This window comes from Jaculus jaculus, chromosome 1 (assembly GCF_020740685.1).
Source record: "Jaculus jaculus isolate mJacJac1 chromosome 1, mJacJac1.mat.Y.cur, whole genome shotgun sequence".
NCBI classification, from domain to species: Eukaryota; Metazoa; Chordata; class Mammalia; order Rodentia; family Dipodidae; genus Jaculus; species Jaculus jaculus.
The window spans coordinates 230,546,323-230,555,611 of NC_059102.1; the positions used below are offsets into that span (position 1 = coordinate 230,546,323).

At 45.9% G+C, this 9,289-nt stretch overlaps 1 pseudogene; it reads left to right on the forward strand.

Annotated features, from left to right (window-relative positions):
• Window positions 1-242: 242 nt before the first annotated feature.
• Window positions 243-8,407, forward strand: LOC101598804 (annotated as a pseudogene).
• Window positions 8,408-9,289: the final 882 nt, after the last annotated feature.

The window sequence follows — 9,289 nt, forward strand, 5'->3', positions numbered from 1 at the left end:
AAACTCTCTTGTGTTCCTACTCTTCCTCTGATCCCAAAATGCCCCTCTGCCTCCTCTTGCCCCAAGCCCTCTACCTCTCGCCTCTGAATGTTTATCCTCCCTTTACACCTGGCATTTTGACAAAAGTAACAAGCTCCTTTGTTGTCCCTTGTCTTCTCACAGAGTGCACCGAGCCCATCTCCCTCACCTTCTCTATAGCAGGTGTCTGCCAGTGACTGCCCTGAAGCCAGCTCAATACCGGGATGGTACGAGAGAAGTCTCTGCTACACTCAGACCAAGTCGTAACAACGTGCTACACTGGCGCTGTCCATCTCACCACTCTGCCACCTCTAGCCACCGTGAAACGGCCTCCTCGTCACCTGCCCGGAAGAGAGGTCCATCGACTGCCTCTCCCATAAGAACTCATCGCCTTTATGGTCAGCATGAAAGAACCAACCTTCATCTCTTATCATTATCAAAAGGACGGAATGTTGGGTCAGGACAAAATGGAATCATCAAGGACAGCAGGAGGGCGACAGATACCAGGGAGTGGGTCATCTACATTCTTCAAGGAACCACCCAGCCAGTATCCCTTCCTTGCCTAACAATGCCCCAGGTCTAGGTGTCCTGCCCCCTTATGTCTCAGGACACTAGGTTACTGTTCTGGTGTCACACCCTGGCTATCTTGGACCTCCCCTAAAGAAATCTTTTCCTTGGGCTGGAGAGATGGCTTAGCGGTTAAGCGCTTGCCTGTGAAGCCTAAGGACCCCGGTTCAAGGCTCGGTTCCCCAGGTCCCACGTTAGCCAGATGCACAAGGGGGCGCACGCGTCTGGAGTTCGTTTGCAGTGGCTGGAGGCCCTGGCGTGCCCATTCTCTCTCTCTCTCCCTTTATCTGTCTTTCTCTCTATGCCTGTCACTCTCAAATAAATAAATTAATAAAAAAATAAATAAAATATTTTTAAAAAAAATCTTTTCCTTACTTCCCCCTTCCTCACCTTCCCCCAACTAAAGAGCTCTATAAAGCCCACTATCTGTAACCCCAAGTTGACTGTTCTGCTCTTGAGAGTCAGTCCTGGCAGCTCATGTTTTTCCTGAATGAAAGCGTCCATCTTTGCCTCAGCATGGTCTTGGTCACTCCTGAACCTTACAGTATAACTCTTAACCACTCTTTGGGGGGGGGGGGGGAGGCTGTTTCACTACGTAGCCTAGACTGCCCTTGAATTGCAGCAGTTTTCTTGCCTTTGCATCCCAAGGGCTGCGATTGTTTATTTATTTATTGTTTTGATTTTTGTTTTTTGAGGTAGGCTGGCCTGGAATTCACTATGTCCTCTCAGGGCCTCAGGGCGGCCTCACATTCATGGCACTTCTCCAAGCTCTCCTCCCGAGTGCTGGGACTAAAGGCGTGTGCCACCATGCCCGGCTTTGTTGTTGTTTGCTCTTAGTAGTATCAGGGAGTGAACCCAGGGTCTCAGTCGTGCTAGACACATGACCTACCACCCATCTGACATCTCTAGTCCTTGCTTGTTGAATTTTAAGAAGGTCTTTCTGTGCTGAGACTGATCTGAAATGTGTCATTCCTCTGCTCAGTCTCCCTCGTAGCAGGAATGATAGTAGGCATGGACCACCAACACCTGGTCAGTTTTTTTTTGTTTGTTTGTTTTGTTTTTTCAAGGTAGGTTCTCCCTCTAGTCCAGGCTGACCTGGATTTCACTCTGTATTCTCAGGGTGGCCTTGAACTCATGGTGATCCCCCTACCTCTGCCTCCCGAGTGCTGGGATTAAAGGCATGTGCCACCACACTTGGCTCAATATATGGCTTTTAAAAGCCAATAATACAGTTTTTGTGTCATTTGAATCATAATTATTTATTTGTTTACAGGAGAGAAGAAGAGAGTATGGGCCTCCTGCTAATGCAAGCAAACTCCAGACACATGATGTACATCCGGCTTTACATGATGACTGGGGAATCGAACCCCAGCTGGCAGGTTTTGTAAGTAAGTGCTTTTAACCACTGAGCCATGTCTCCATCCCCTGTCATTTGAGTCATAATGCATCCAAATCAAAATGATCTCAAGAGCCTAATAAAAGCCAAGCCAAAAAGTCACTTGTAATTCTTTAATGTAGCAGGCAGATCTGTGATCAAAGACAAAACTAGGACTCAAGGGCTGTATAGAGACAGAGGCAGGAACATGTTTCTGAAATTCTCAGCCATTCTTAAGCGTTTTTTTTTTTTTTTGTAAAAAGGACAGCAACAGCACAGATAATCCTTCAAAACTACTCACTTTAATAATTACACTTAAGTTAATGTTGAAAGGATTTGAAATGCTGCCTCAGCTTGGCAGAGAGGGTTAGGGATCAGTTTGTTGAGCATGGGGCAAAGTCAGCCTGGCATCAAAAAATAACAAACAGGGGCTGGAGAGATGGCTTAGCGGTTAAGCGCTTGCCTGTGAAGCCTAAGGACCCCGGTTCGAGGCTCGGTTCCCCAGGTCCCACGTTAGCCAGATGCACAAGGGGGCGCACGCGTCTGGAGTTCGTTTGCAGAGGCTGGAAGCCCTGGCGCGCCCATTCTCTCTTTCCCCCTCTATCTGTCTTTCCCTCTGTGTCTGTCGCTCTCAAATAAATAAAAAAAAAAAAAAAATAACAAACAGAGCTGGATTGGTGAGGAGTGGGTAAATGAGATGTTAGTCTTATCTATGCTATTGGTATTTGTAAAATAGTCATACAATTAGAAGTTGTTACCTTTAAAAAGTTAGAATTAAGGGATGGAGAGATGGCTCAGCAGTTAAAGGTGCTTGCTTACACAGCCAAATGGCCTGGGTTTAATTCCCCAGTACCTATGTAAAGCCAGATGAACAAAGTGGTGCATGTACTTGGAGTTCATCTGCAGTGGTTGGAAGCCCTGGCACGCCCATACATTTACACACACACTCTCTCTCTCCCTCTCAAATACATATTTTTTTAAAGTTAGAGTTAAGACTTAGGATGTTAACTTGTCTAGTTTGAACTCAGTCCCCAGTACAATGAATGAATGGACCCGGGTTTATTGGTAATCTCAGCACTAAGGAGGCCAAGGCAAGACTTTTGCAAGTTTGAGGCCAACCAGCCATATGACTTTAAAAGGAAAAAAAATTACATAGGGCTGAGCATGGCAGTGTACACCTTTAATCCCAGCACTCTGGGGACAGAGGTAGGAGAATCATTGTTCAGGTCAGCTTAGACTAGAGTGAGACCCTACCTCGGAAAGAAAGAAAGAAAGAAAGAAAGAAAGAAAGAAAGAAAGAAAGAAAGAAAGAAAGAAAGAAAGAAAGAAAGAAAGAAAGAGGGAGGGAGGGAGGGAGGGAGGGAGGGAGGGAGGGAGGGAGGGAGGGAGGGAGGAGGGAAAATATATGCAAAGTCAGTTCATCTCTGCCTTTAAAAAAAGTGTCAGAGGGGGCTGGAGAGATGGCTTAGCAGTTAAGACACTTGTCTGCAAAACCAAAGGACTGAGATGCACAAAGTGGTGCATGTATCTGGAGTTCATTTGCAGTGGCTGAAGGCTTTGGCATGTCCATTCAATAAAAAAGTTGGAGGGCTGGAGAGATTGCTCAGTGCTTAAGGCATTTGTCTAATGACCCAGGTTTGATTCCCCAGGACCCATATAAGCCAGATGCACAAAGTGGGGCATACATCTGGAATTTGTTTGCAGTGGCTAGAGGCCCTGGTAGGCCCATTCACATTCTCTCTGTGTGTCCCTGCTTATAAACAAATAAAAGGAAAGTTTTAAGTTGGAATTAAAGAACAAGTCATATGAGATACTATCTTATTCTTGTACTTTTGAATCAGACTCCTCAAATGAAACATTAACTATGAACACTGTAGTGAACATTTATTATAATTTTACTTTTTGCCTCCTGAACTCCCCCCAGCCCTCTGCAATTCCAGAAAGATATAGCAAAAGTAAAGATTTTGTTGTTGCTGCTGTTGGGTTTTTGTTTTGTTTTGTTTTGATGTAGGGTCTCACTCTAGTCCTGGCTGATGTGGAATTCACTATGTAGTTTTCAAGGCCACTGTGTAGGTTGGCCTCAAAGTCACAGTGATCCTCTCCTACCTCTGCCTCCCCAGTGCTAGCATTAAAGGCATGTGGACCATGCCCAGCAGGTGTAAAGTTTTTTTTTTTAATTTTAATTTTTATGGACAACGTCCATAATTATAGACAATAAACCATGGTAATTCCCTCCTCCCCATCTCCCCTCCTCAAATCCACTCTCCATCATATCCCCTCCCCCTCCCAGTCTCTCTCTCTCTTTTTTAAATTTTTTATTTATTTATTTGAGAGCGACAGACACAGAGAGAAAGACAGCTAGAGGGAGAGAGAGAGAATGGGCGCGCCAGGGCTTCCAGCCTCTGCAAACGAACTCCAGACGCGTGCGCCCCCTTGTGCATCTGGCTAACGTGGGACCTGGGGAACCGAGCCTTGAACCGGGGTCCTTAGGCTTCACAGGCAAGCGCTTAACCGCTAAGCCATCTCTCCAGCCCCTCTCTTTTATTTTGATGTCATCATCTTTTTTTCCTATTATGATGGTCTTGTGTGGGTAGTGTCAGGCACTATGAGGTCATGGATATCCAGGCCATTTTGTGTTGGAATACTGCATTGTAAGTACTTCTACCCTTCCTTTGGCTCTTACATTCTTTCTGCCACTTCTTCTGCAATGGACTCTGAGCCATGGAAGGCATGATTGGGATATTTCAGTGCTGAGCACTCCTCTGTCACTTCTTCTCAGCACCAAGTTGCCTTCTGAGTCGTCTGAAGGTCACCACCATCTGAAAAGAGAAGCTTCTCTAACCAAAAGTGAGAGTAGCATTAATATATGGGTATAAACATTATGAGAATTGCTTACTGGGCAATTTGGTGAGCATAATATATGCACTTAGCTAGACACCAGCAAGTGTTACACCTCTACAGCTCATGACCTCCCCTGTTATAGGTTTTCAGTATCAGGAATGTATTCTCTCCCATGAAGCGGGCCACTAGTTGAATTAGAGAGCCATTGGTTTCCCCCATAACAGATATGCTATTATTGCACCCATTGGCTCATGTGGCCTGGCTGGCCAAATTTAAGGCTTTCAAAGTCCACTGTTGTTTATCTCCACTGGTGATTTCTCTCTCTCCTATGGAATTGCATGCACCATAGCTTTTTCTACCTTCCTGTCAGCTGGTCTACATGGAGGAGGTTTTCAGCTCAGCTCCAACAAGATTTCTCACTGGCCTTGCAACCCAAGCATGGGAGTCTTTAGCAATAGGGTCTTACCATCTATTCCTAGTGGGAAACCAAGAGCTTTGGCAATGGCCTATAATATTTTGGGGGCATCAGGGACCTCTCTAGCCAACAACTCACTGGAAGGTATCCCATCTCTGGCACTGAAAATTTTCTAATAACAATCTATGGCTTCTGGGTGCACCATTGTCCAAAAAAGTAGGTTTCCATATGACTTATTTATATCCCCTTAGATTTTGATTAGCCCTTCCCCCACCCTTCCTCTACTCAGTCTCCTCCCTTGACCTCACTTAGGTCTTTTCATCTCCAGTAAACTGTTCTTCTACTTACATATACACAGTATCATCCTATTAAGTCCCCCTCTGCACCCCCCATCCCCTTTACATCCCCTTTCTAGCTTACTGGCCTCTGCTACTGAGTTTTACTCCAACTCACATAGAAGTCCAATCATTTGTAGCTAGAATCAACATATGAGAGAGAACATGTGATATTTGGTTTTCTGGGCCTGGGTTACTTCATTAAGTATAATCCTTTCCAGATATATCCATTTCTCTGCAAATTTCATTTCTCTTTACTGCTGAATAGAACTCCATTGTATAAATGTACCACATCTTCATTATCTACTCATCATTTGAGGACATCTAGGTTGGCTCCATTTCCTAACTATTGTGAAGTTTTTTTTTTTAACAAAAATAAATCTCTTTTAATCCTCTCTCACAAATACACACATCTATAAAAACTGAGTTACTGGATTTTGAAACCAAAGGCCTATGAGCAATATCTTCCACAAAACCAGTTGATGTTATCTCCTTGAATTTTAAAAAATAAGAACATGACAAGCTGGGTGTGGTAGCACATGCCTTTGATACCAGCACTTAGAAGGGTGAGGTAGGAGGATTGTGCTGAGTTTGAGGCAGCCTGGGCTACAAAGTGAATTCCAGGTCAGCTTGGACTAGAGTGAGACCCTCCCTCAAAAAGAAAAAAAAAAAAAAAAAAGAGAAAAAGAGGGCTGGAGCGGTTAAGGCACTTGCCTGCAAGGCCTAATGACCCAGGTTCAATTCCCCAGAACCCACATAAGCCAGATGCACAAAGTAGTGCACGCATCTGGAGTTCATTTGCAGTAGATGGTGGCCTTGGCACACCCATTTTCTCTCTGTCCCTCTTTCCTCTATCTTTCTCTGCCTGCAAATAAATAATTTTTTTTTTTTTTTTTTTTTTGCTTTTTTGAGGTAGGGTCTTATTCTAGCCCAGGCTGACCTGGAATTCACTATCTAGTCTCAGAGTGGCCTTGAACTCACAGTGATCCTCCTACCTCTGCCTCCCGAATGCTGGGATTAAAGGTATGTGCCACCACACTCAGCTTTTTTTCTTTCTCTTTAAAAAATATTTATTTAGCTGGGCATGGTGGCACCCGCCTTTAATCCTAGCACTTGGGAGGCAGAGGTAGGACAGTCACCATGAGTTCAAGGCCAGCCTGAAACTACATTGTGAATTCCAGGTCAGCCTGGGCTACAGTGAGACCGTACCTCAAAAAACTAAAAGAGAGAGAAAAGAAAAGGTAAAATAAGTTTTCTTTTCTGCCTCTTTATCTCTTTCTCAAATAAATAAATAAATTTAAATATTTTATTTTTACTTATCTGTTTTTGAAAGAGAGAGAATTGGCCAGGGCCTCTAGCCACTGCAATTGACCTCCAGATGTGTGTGCCACCTTGTGTATATGCATGATCTTCTCTGCATATGTTATCTTGTGCATCTGGTTTATGTGGGTTCTGGGGAGTCGAATCTGGGTCCTTAGGATTTGCAGGCAAGCACCTTAACCACTAAGCCATCTCTCCAGCCCCAAAATAAAATTTTGTCTTGTTTGTTTTTTCGAGACTGAACTGGAGTTCACTATTTAGTCTCAGGGTGGCCTCAAACTCATGGTGATCCTCCTACCTCTGCCTCCTGAATGCTAGGATTAAAGGCATGTGCCACCCTTTTTTTAGCCATGCCCGGCTAAAATATATATATATGTATGTGTGTATTTTGATTTTTCGACCTAAGGACTCACTCACTCTAGCCCAGGCTGACCTGAATGAAATTTGCTCTGTAGTCTCAAAGTGGCCTTAAACTCAGGGTGATCCACCTACCTCTGCATCCCAAGTGCTGGGATTAAAGGCATGAGCCACCTCACCTGGCTAAAAAATTTCTTAAAAGTTTTCAAGTTAAAAGCTTCAGATGGGCAGGCTCCGTGTCCGTGCGCGCGGGCCGGGCACCACGGCCATCACGCTCTTGCTGCGGAGAGGACAAGCTAGGGTGCTGAAGATGTAGTGGATCCAAAGGAGAGGGGCAAGCTCCTAGCCACCTACCCCACCGCTGCACCGTGCAAAAGTTCATCTCCACCCAGTTCTTACCCAACAGCAGGGAGAGCGGGTGGGGCTGTAGCTGGCCCCCACCCTGGTGGGAGTGTGCCCCCCACAGATGAAGCGGATCCCAAACGTTTGTCAAGAGAGACTTTGGTAGAGTTTCCTCAGAAAGTTCCATTATCATTCCAAGAACAGGGCTCTCGGGCAGAGGCTCGGCCACCCAGACGGAAGGAGAGCGATGATGCGTCCTCATCCTCATCCTCATCCTCATCCTCATCCTCATCTTCTTCCTCGTCCAGCTCATCGGATTTGGAGTCTGATGAGGAGCGCAGTGCCCACGCAGCCGCTAGAAGAGACCCGGGCTGGGGGGCGGCTGCCGGCCTCCACCCCTGGCCGACACAGACGTCTGGAAGCAAAGGTGCCAGAGCTGAGTGGAAGACGTCTCCTCCGATCAGAGAAGAGATTTCAGGGAAGCGGGCGCCGAAGGACACTTGAAGACCAAGGAGCAGATGGTGGGGGGCCAAGGACCAGTGAGAACTTGAAGACGGAGCCTGCTGAGAAGAAAGACACCTTTGATGAGAAGACAGAGGACCAAAGCTGGAGGGGAGGTGGGAGGCGACAGCCGACGCAGCCCCGCACGGGGACGCCCAAGACAGCGCACAGGTGGCCACTCGGGCCCCAGCACCTGCTGAGCCGTTTGACAATACTTCCTACAAGAACCTCCCGCACCATGACTACACCACATACACCTTCCTGGACCTGAACCTGGACCTCTCCAAGTTCAGGATGCCACAGCCCTCTTCTGGATGACAGTCCGCTGGGCACTGAGAGCTCGGCTCAGGTTAACCTTACGTTGACTTCCTGCATTCTCACTTGTGAAAATAAAATCACTCAAGTCACACACACACAAAAAGATTCAAATGGTGACACACACATATAATCCTAGCATTCTTGAGGCAGAAGCAGGAGGATCACGAGTTCAAGACCAGCCTGGGTTATGTAACAAGAGTCTGGCTCAATAAGACAAGCAAACAGACAAAACAAACAATAAAAGGAAATGAAAAATATGAAAGAATGAAAATATTCAAGACAGGAAAATAAAATTCAACTTCTCATAATAATAAACAACAGCAACAAAACCAAAGGAACAGCATGGCAAAGGCCCCAAACTATAATTAGAGAATGTCTTCTGAAGCTGGGCGTGGTGACACACACCTTTAACCCCAGCACTGGGGAGGCAGACGTAGGAGGATCACTGTGAGTTCAAGGCCTGACTGGGCTAGAGTGAGATCCTACTTTGAAACAAACCAAGCCAGGAATGGTGGTGCTTGGCTTTAATCCCAGCACTGGGGAGGCAGAGGTAGAGCAAGACCCTACCGCAAAAAAAAAAAAAAAAAAAAGAGCCAGCATGGTGGCTCAGCCCTGTAATCCCAGCATTCAGAAGGCCCACACACCTCAAACACTCCCCAGCCAAACATGGTTATGATGAGGAAAGTCTCCAATGACAGAACTTGCTCAACCCACAGACTGCAAAGATAAGTGTGGTTCTTAGAGGCCTCTGGTACACAAGGAAGGAATACCCCCATGATCAATACATGTCTGGCTGACACTCGCCTAATACAAACCCACCAACTGCATAAACCATACCAGAGAACAGTCTGTGGCTGGAGAGACCTCTCAGTAATTAAAGGCACTTGCTTGCAAAGCCTG